Below are 7,844 nucleotides of genomic sequence, written 5' to 3' on the forward strand. Positions count from 1 at the left end.
CAACCTCATAGGGTCCATCTTACTTGACATCAACTCCGAAGTTTTCCCTGACCCCTGTCTCCTCTCCCTCCAGGCAAGAGAATTAATTGCTCCTTTATCTGTGCTCTCATTGTGTTCTTATTCCTACTTCTTTTAGAGTTTCTTTCACTTTATTATAGTTGTTTGCAGGTCTCACCGCCTGAGCTGTGACCTGCCTGAGGGCACAGGCACTGCCTTATTTTGTTGATATTTCCACTACAAATACTACATAGTAGAGTTCAATAAAAGTTTATCAATAAATGAGGGACATCATACAGCTTCTGTTTTAAATGCAGTTTTAAAGGATTTTGCCCCAGAATCTGTTCTGCAGGCTTTCTGGTATGCTGCAAACAGCTACCTCCATGTGGCTCATCCCAGGGACAGTAGTCAAGATGTACAAGGGCTGTCCCTAGAAAACTGAGAATGTATGAGAATCCTAAACTAATGACTTGTCTCTATTGAGTCTCCTCAGCAGCATATTATGGGAAGAGCTTGTGGAAAACACTCCTCCTTGGAGACAGTAAAACCAAGTGCAGTCTGAAATCTGGGACCAGACTTCTGTGGTGACGTCGGTCAATTGGGAAGATGTCATGGGCTTGTGAGGAGGAGATTTTGTTCTCTGCCACCTCTGCACGGCTGCCTGAAATGCTCTGGTGAGAGCTCTATTACAGGGCTTAGGGGTGAGATATACGTAAAATGTGTGAGGTGTCTTCCTGGAGGGGTGACGTTTTAACTGTTATTCTTCATTTATACCTCACTGAGAGTCACATGAAATATACTTCTTGAAAGCAGGTTTTAAGAGGACAATAGAGAAAAACCTATAAAGACACTGGTTTTGAGAGTGAAAAGGAAAAGGTACCTAAGAAGTGATAGAATAACAAATATAGCTTTTCTTTACTTCCCAAATTTGCCAGCATTTAATGGAGAAAGTGAGTATTCTTAGCCACACAAGTGCTTTAATTTTAGGACTCAGGCATTCTTTTTATTTTAAGAAGCCACTTATTAATATTGTTTAAAATGGAAGTGTTGAGGATGTAGGGGATTTAGTAGTCAGGGCTCTGCTCCTCACTTGCTGAATGATCCAGGGAAGTCCCTCACGCTCTCTGAGCTTCAGTTTTACTCATTGATAGAAGGGGCACAATAATGCCTGTCCTGCTTACATCCCAGGGGGGTTGTGAAAATCCACTGAGATCGCTGAAAGTAAAATGCTTTATAAATTAGACACATAAGTTTATTATTTGTAGTTGATGTTAGTGGAGGAAGGCTAAGTGCCATGAACCTTTCCTACTAAACACCAATGCAGTTTATTTTTGGTGGTTCAAAAAGAAAAAAAACAAAAGTTGTACCTTTGGTATCTTGTTCCTTGGTCAGAAAAAGAATCTTACTAGCATTTGGGGAAAAGCCTTTTTATTGAAACTTCTGGTAGGTTTTCACTTAAGGTGCACAATGTATGTTAAGGATATCTAGCCAACACATGCCCTTCTAAAGGAGAAAAGCTGTTCTTTGACCATCTTTGTTCATTTGTATCAGAATCTGGAGAGGGGAGACTGCAGGGATGCCTTTCTGAGGAACCTGGTGTGTCTGAGCAGGTGTCACCCACAGTATCTGTCCCTTCTCTGATCTCTTCCAGAGATTCCTTGGCAGTTCACGAATGTGCCGGGGCCTCTCCTGTGCAGTTGTGTGACTCTTGACCTGTGCAGGGCTTTTCCCTAAAACCGCACCATGAGGTCCTTAAGGACAGAGACCACAACCTACAGGTACTTGTGTCTCCTGGTTTCCAGCAGTAAATGCTATTAAATGAAAACCTGGCTGAGGCTGCGTATCAAGGCGAGGAGGAAGTGGCGCCTGGTGGCAGATTTTATCCTCTAGGCAGGGTACCTGTTCCTGCATAATTGAAAGGAGGCTCTGCTGGAGTGAAGGCTGCCTCACCCTTTCACAGGAGATCAGGTAACAGTGCTGGGCCATAGGTATCAGAGAAAGGGCATCACAGTTTAAGAAAGACATGAGAAATCAGGAGACAGGTCAGAGGACAGCTGTCATGACAATAAGGAGTTTACAAAAGAAGATGTAGGAAGAGGGGAGGGAAATAGTGGGATTATTTAGACCTGACAAGAGGAGCCTGAAAAAAGTGTGACAGGTAGTTGATTTTTGAACATGTATGAGGATGATTACATAGAGCAGAGTTTCTCAGCCTGTTTTCATGGCAAGGCACTCTTAGGAAAAGATTGTATTTACAGGGCCCACAAGGGCAATCAGATGAGGCTGCTCAAGACTAGATTCTGCCCTAGGCTTTGACACTCCAAGGTCCCACCCTGCCACCCAAGGGCTGAGGGGATCAACAGCTTAGCACAGTGTAACCTATCCCAGCCTTTGGGGAGTATATGGACTGAATGTGTCCCCTCCAACTCATATTGGAACCCTAAGCCCAATGTGATGGTACTAATAGATGGGGCCTTTGGGAGGTGATTCAGTCATGAGGGTGGAACCCTCGTGAATGGGATTAGTGCCCTTATAACAGAGACTTCACCGAGCTCCCTCACCCTCTTTTTCCACCAGTGAGGTTGCAGGGAGAAGGCAGCTGTCTGTGAACAACCAAGCAGGCCTTGCCAGACACTGAACCTGCTGGTGCCTTGATCTTGGACTTCCCAGCCTCCAGAACTGTGAGAAATAAATATTTGTGGTTTAAGCCACCTGGTCTATGATATTTTTTTAATAGCAGCCTGCACTAACTTAGACAGGGATTTGTACACCTGTAGAGGGCAGGGACTGTATTTTAGGTCGAGTAAGAAAAAGTAGGGTCCAAATAAAAAATGAGAGATTGAACTAAAAGGAGAAAGTCCTTTATTCTGGATTTGAAAATACCAGATTGGTTTGTCATACGATATGTGACTATGGGTGTGTGTGTGAGTGTGTGTGTATGTGTGTGTATAGCCTGTCCTGAAAGTCTTTATGCAGTTAAAACTTAACTAACTTGAGAAAAATAAGTGCTACTGATTACCCCTAAGATCATTTGAAGATTTTAATTATTTACATATATTTTATATAGTCATGTGCCACGTAACAGCATTTTGTTCGATGACGGACTGCATATACAATGGTGGTCCCATAAGATAGTACCATAGAGCCAAGGTATGTAGTAGGCTAGATCATCTAGTTTTGTGTAAGCATGCTCTATGATGTTCGCACAATGATGAAATCAACTAATGTTGCATTTTTTAGACTGTATCCCTGTCATTAAGTGACTCATGCCTGTACTAATCAGGGTGGTGGCAGGAAACAGCACACTCAAGTTGGGTCGTTTGAAAAGGGTTTAACGAAGGGACTATTTAATGAGATGAATGTGAAGTTAGTAAAAGCAACGTGGGGCAGTGTCCTAGTCCTATTAACTGAGGAGAGGTGTTACAGGGTGATGGGAGGGAATCTTTATGGGGGTGGGGAGACAGAAAGAGAGAGAGAGAGCTGTATGGATAGAGATGTCTGACAGGAAATGTACCCTTAGGAGGAGAGACAGACACCATTTGTTGACCCAACAGGGAGGGGATCAGGAGAATAAATGATCTCTCCTCCCCTTTCCTTGCCCTCTGATCTCCTGCTAAAGATCAAACCCCACTGGCCAAACCCAATTGGAAGTCAGAGAGCTAGGCAGTCTGTTGAGTTGGCCCATGCACGCCACACCTGGGCACAGAGCAGGGAAGAGAAGCGTGAAGAGTGTATCTCATGGGGCAAACAAAAGATATCCAGCACTTTTGCTCTCAAGAGGCAGTGAAATAATACTCATGTGCTTTCTTCCAGGACAGCAGAACTCAGAGGTACCCCAAGAGCTGAATTTCACATTTTTTGGCTTCCAGAGAGTGCCACCTGCTGGTTCTGGTTGTCTCAGGGGTTCTCAGCTGTTACTAATGGGCAAACCAGAGGCTGAACATTGGTCTGTTACTAGGTCACGTCTGTCTATTGCAAGAACTGCTATGCTAGCTGAGGCCATGGTGCCCTGGAAACCTGAAGATGCTCCGTGAGGCACTGCTTCCTGCATGAGTTACTATAGTGACCCAAGTCCAGATCACCCCCAGGTTGAGGACAGCCTGCACTGTAAGTCTTGTGCAGTAAGGGTGGCTGTGGAAAGGCTCCTGTATACAGCTGCCCATTCCATAGGGGTTAAATGGGGTGCAGTGGCTAACACCTTCTCTTAATGCACACAGGCACTTCCCTGGGAAGCAAAGCAACTACAGGATGGCTGGATGGGGTAGATAGTCCCATACAAAGTGCCTCACAGATCTGACATGTCTCATTAAGAAGAGGATATGTCTGTACCTCTTCTCTTCCAGAAGAGTCCTTCATCTTGGTTTAATTTTGAGAATTCAAATAGATGCATGGGAGAGCTCCACAGACCAAATCCCAGGTCTTAGCGAAGTCCCAAAGTAGCCTGTTACACATTCTTCTGGAAGTAATGGCTGTGTAATTGCTTCACATCTTCATAACTAAAAAGGGCCACTTGAAGAACAAGGTTTGTCCAAAGGCAAAATGATTTCTGCCATCTCAATAGATGCATAAAAAGCATTTGACAAAATGTCATATCTCTTCATGATCAAAATACTTGTCAAACTAGGAATACAAAATCCTCAACCTGATAAGGAGCATCCATGGAACCCTACAGTGGACATCCTACTTAAGAGTTAAAGTCTGCATGTTTCCCCTATGATCAGGAACAAGCGTGGATGTCTGCTCTCACCACTTCCATTCCACATTGTACCAGAGGTTCTAGCCAGGGAAATCAGATAAGAAAAAGAAAAAGGCATCCAGATTGGAAAGGGATACATAAAGCTATATTTCCAGATGACATGATCTTGTATATAGAAAATCCTAAGGAATGTACAAGGACTCTATTAGAGCTAATGAATGAGTTCAGCAAGGTTGGAGGCTACAGATCAACATGCAAAAAACAATTACGTTTCTATACACTAGCAATGAACAATCTGAAAATGAAATTAAGAAAAATCTCATTTACAACAGCATCACAAAGAACAAAATAATTAGGAAAAAAATTAATAGAAGAAGTACGAAACTTGTACTCTGAAGATGTATATATGTGATATGAGAATTGAGAACATTCATCCTCTGCTGGAAGAAATGTAAATTAGTATCACCAATCACTCTCAAAAGACAGTTTGGCATGATGGAGTAAAACTGAATAGGCACCTACCCTGCAATTCTGCAATTCCATTGCTAGGTTTACACATGAGGACATATGTACACAAATGAGCAAGAAGTTGCGTTTATAATAGCCCCAAGCTGGAAACAACCTGCATATGCGTTAGTGATGAGGTGGTTTAATAAATCATGACATTCAAACAATGGAACACTGTATAGCCAATAATATGAGTAAAATACAGCTACAAAATCATATCAAAATCATAATTCTGATTAAAAGAATTAAATCTACATAATTCCCATTTACAGAAAGTTTAAAAACAAGAAAAGTAAGGAATACATTTATAGTCTAAGGATATATACACGTATAATAAACTATGCAGAAAAGCGAGAGAATGATTAACCTAAAATTCAAGTAGAAGGGTGTTGGAAGGGGCACAAGATATCTCCTAGTGAACTGGTAATATTCTATTTCTTAATCTAGATATTGGATAGTGGGATGTTTCATTTTATGTATCATTTGACAGGACTAAGGGATGTCCAGATACCTTGTAAAACATTATTTCTGGGTGTGTTTGTGGGGATGTTTCCAGAAGAGATTAGAATTTTAATTCATAGAATGAGTAAAGCAGATGGCCCTCACCAATGAGAGTGGGCATCATCAAGTCCTTTGAGGGCCCAAATATACAGTAGTCCCCCCTTATGTGTGGTTTTGCTTTCTGAGGTTTCAGTAACCTGAGGTCAACTGAGGTCCAAAAATATTAAATGGAAGAAAACAGAAATAAACAATTCATAATTTTTAAATTGCATACCATTCTGAGTAGTATGATGAAATCTCACTCAGTCCTACTCCATCTTGCCAGAGACGTGAATCATCCCTTTGTCCAGCATATCCATGCTGTATACACTACCTGCCAGTTAGTCACTTAGTAGCCATCTTGGTTATCAGATCGACCATTGTGGTATCACAGTGTTTGTGTTCAAATAACCCTTATTTTGCTTAATAATGATCCCAAAACACAAGAGTAGTGATTCTAGAAATTTGGATATGCCAAAGAGAAGCCATAAAGTGCTTCCTTTAAGTGAAAAGATGAAAGGTCTAGACTTAATAAGGACAGAAAAAAAATAATATGCTGAGGTTGCCAAAATCTTCATTATGAATGAATCTTCTATCCAGGAAATTGTGAAGAAGGAAAAGGAAATTCATGCTAGTTTTCCTGTCACACCTCAAATGTGTATGTATAGGAAAAAATATAGTATACATATAATGTTCGATACTATCCATGGTTTCAGGCGTCTGCTGGGGGTCTTGGAATGTATCCCCACTGATAAGGGGGAACTACTGTAACAGAAAGGCAGAGGAAGGGCAAATTCCTTCTCTCTGCTTGGGGTGGGATGTCTAACTTCTCTTGCCCTTGGACTTTGGTGCTCCTGGTTCTCAGGCCTACAGGCTTGGACTGGAACTACACCACTGGCTTTCCTGGGCCTCCAGCTTGCAGACTGTGTATCGTGGGACTTCTCAGCTTCCATAATCATGTGAGCCAATTCCTCATAATAAATCTCCTTCTACATATCTATACATATCCTATTGGTTCTGTTTCTCTGAAGAACCCTGACTAATACAGATACAAAGATGTTTATTTTGTTTTTTCACTTTAAACTGTACAAATACATTTTATGTACTTCTATATGTAGGATACATCATGCACACACACAATTGGGATCTTATCTGCTAAATAAATCTTGACTTTCATCTCCTCCAGCTTCATTTACTCCTTAACTGGCTGCTAGTGTTTCTGCTGACATTGCACCTGAGGGTAACTGTCTCTGATACCAATGACATTGCACAATACTCCTTCATTGGTGTTAGTTTTTGAATACTTGCCACTGAATAAGAATTACATTTTAGTTAAAAAAATTAATTCCACTTTAAGATAAGCTAAAGGATATATTTGTTTTATATTTAGCATCTCTTTGTCTCCTCTACCAGTGGCCAGTTGATTCAGGCAATACTTAAATGATGGCATGCGTTACTTATTTTATTTATTTTCATTTAAAAGTACTCCAGGTACATTTTCTCTTACCTTTTGATCAATGCAATAATGATGATAGTTTTTACAAATACAAATTCTCCAGATAACTAAGCTTATCCTCCAAATTCTCCTTCAATGGGAGATACAGTTATACTGCATAACTCATAAAAATAGCCTCCTCTTTAACCTCTTGAAGAAAAGTTAGTTGACTGTTGTTGGGTTAATTCAAAGTGTGCCAGCCTTTCAAAACTTTTGCCCACGTGATATACACTTTCTAAATTTTCTTTAAGAGTGTGTTCTTCTAATTCAATGAAAATTGCTGAGTTGCTCATCATTTCGCTCCGCTCTCTTACTCTTTGTCAGTTCTTCTCCGTAATAAACTCTTAGTAACCCTGAAAAGCAGGGGGATATGAGTTTCAGCCTAGTCCATCTTCCTTGTTCAGTGAGGGTCAGCATTAGTATCACCCAGTGAATTGGAGTATACTAAGCCTTCAACAATATCAGTAGGCTGTTTGCAATTGCAACTTCTTATTCAAGATTTAGAAAATATGTCAGGATATTTCACTGCCCTGGGTCATCATTATGAATATCAGTGATCATCACATAGGATATTAGTTATCTATTGCTGCATTATAGATTATGCCAGAT

The 7,844-nt window shown here is 40.9% G+C and overlaps 1 long non-coding RNA gene across 1 annotated transcript; it reads left to right on the forward strand.

Moving 5' to 3' along the window:
- Positions 1-3,450, forward strand: LOC147914353 (uncharacterized). The gene is made up of 3 exons (XR_015555374.1): positions 1-671; positions 1,649-1,965; positions 2,575-3,450. It is a non-coding gene; the product is annotated as an uncharacterized LOC147914353 (long non-coding RNA).
- The last annotated feature ends 4,394 nt before the right edge of the window (positions 3,451-7,844 follow it).

This window comes from Ceratotherium simum, chromosome 20, assembly GCF_057802395.1.
Source record: "Ceratotherium simum simum isolate JZ-2026a chromosome 20, ASM5780239v1, whole genome shotgun sequence".
NCBI classification, from domain to species: domain Eukaryota; kingdom Metazoa; phylum Chordata; class Mammalia; order Perissodactyla; family Rhinocerotidae; genus Ceratotherium; species Ceratotherium simum.